Below are 2,285 nucleotides of genomic sequence, written 5' to 3'. Positions count from 1 at the left end.
CACAACAAAATGAAAATTTTAGAGTATGTTTATGGGAGGAATTTAAATCAATAACAAATGTAAGCAATGAAAATATATTCACACGCCACAAATAAAAACAAAAGTTTTATTATCCAAGTTTGGGAAATTCCACTACTTCAACCCTAATAGCTTGGAATTTTATAAGAAAGAGATTTTTCTACACATGTTTTAAAAAATGGATATGCATGCTTGAAACATGTTAAGGATGAAAATGAGCTATGGACCAAAACCTTTTAAAGAGAATAACATTAAAATCACCAGTGAATGTGCGGTGGGATATTTATTGAGTCAAACAAGCCATTATTTCCCATTTACAGAAAGCTGACCTAACGATCATAGAGTCAATACTCAGTTAAAAATCCCCCACCTCCCCCTTTTCCCGACGATTGCAGAATTTAATATATAAAGACTAAAAAGAGCTTACAATCCATAAAAATTACAGACACTTTTTTGGAATTATCTCTCTCTAGATTTGTGCATTATGCATTTCAATTTTAGAAGTATAGTTTTTTCTTAAATCAAAACTTGAGTTTTCACTTTTCCTTCATCTCGTAAACAAAAAAAGAAATAAAAGGCAATTAATTCACAAAAAAATTAAAATTTTAGAGTTTATGTAAGGAAAGAATTTAAAGCAATAAAAAAATTAAGTAAAGAAAATTTATTCACACATCACAAATGAACACAAAATTTTTGTTACCCAAGTTTGGGAAATTCCACTAGTTCAACCCTAATAGCTCAGAATTTTTAAGAAAGATATTTTTCTATACATCTTTTAAAAAATGGATATGCTTGCTTGAAACATGTTAAAGATGAAAATGACCTATGGTTCCAAACCTTTTAAAGGGAATAACATTAAATTCTCAAGTGAACGTGCGGGGGATAACCAGAGTCAATTTTTTGCCCATTTACAAAAAGTTGACCTAACGATCATAGATGATTGTAAAGTGATTTCTCATGCATAACGGGCTATATTTTTGAAAGGAATAACTTATGGATTGGGAGTCAAAACTCACTTAAAAATCCCCCACCTCCCCCTTTTCCCGACGATTGCTGAACTTGATATACAAAAACTAAAAAGAGTTTACAATCCCTAAACATTGCAGACACTTTTTAAAATTACCTCTCTCTACATTTGTGCATTGAGCATTTACACTTTAGATGTATACTTTTTACTTAAATAAAAACTTAAGTATTCACTTTCCTTTCATCTCATAAACAAAAAAAGAGATAAAAGGCAAATAGATCACAAAAAAATTAAAATTTTAGAGTTTATGTACAGAAAGAATTTAGAGCAATAAAAAATGTAAGTAAAGTAAATTTATTCACACACCACCCCTATAGGTCGGAAATTTTTAAGAAAGAGATTTTTCTACACATGTTTTAAAAAATGGATATGCATGCTTGAAAACTATTAAAGATGCAAATTACCTATGGATCCAAACCTTTTAAAGAGAATAACATTAAATTCCCAAGTGAACGTGCGGCGGGATATTTACCGGAATCAAAAAAACCATTATTTTTCACATCTACAAAAAGCTGAGTTAACGAACATAAATGATTGTAAAGTGATTAATCATGCATAACAGGCTATATTTTTGAAATTATCCCCCGCCTCCCCCTTTTCGCGACGATTGCAAAATCTGATATATAAAAACTAAAAAGACTTTACAATCCCTAAAAATTACAAAAAAAATTTTTAATTATCTCTCTCTATATTTGTGCATTGTGCACTTCCATTTTAGATGTATACTTTTTTCTTAAATCAAAACTTGCGTTTTCACTTGCCATTCATCTCGTAAACAAAAAAAGAGATAAAAGGCGAATAGATCACAACCAAAATTAAAATTTTAGAGTTTGGTATGGAAAGAATTTAAAGCAATAAAAAATGTAAGTAAAGAAAATTTATTCACACACCACAAATCCACAAAAAAAATTTGTTATCCAAGTTTAGGAAATTCCACTAGTTCAACCCTAATAGCTCGGAATTTTATAAGAAAGAGATTTTTCTACACATGTTTTAAAAAATGGATATGCATGTTTAAAACAAGTTAAAGTTGTAAATAACCTATGGATCCAAACCTTTTAAATAAAATAACATTAAATTCCCAAGTGAACGTGTGTTGGAATTTTTACCCGAGTCAAACAAGCCATTATTTTTTCCATTTACAAAAAACTGACATAACGATCATAGGTGACTGTGAAGTGATTTATCATGCGTAATGGGCTATATATTTTTTAGGAATTACTTATGGATAGGGAGTCAA

This window comes from Aristolochia californica, unplaced genomic scaffold (assembly GCF_029961685.1).
Source record: "Aristolochia californica isolate CCGP_79_NKW_82.1479 unplaced genomic scaffold, dmAriCali1.0.hap1 SCAF_5, whole genome shotgun sequence".
In the NCBI taxonomy this organism is placed as follows: domain Eukaryota; kingdom Viridiplantae; phylum Streptophyta; class Magnoliopsida; order Piperales; family Aristolochiaceae; genus Aristolochia; species Aristolochia californica.
This window is presented reverse-complemented; position numbering follows the sequence as displayed.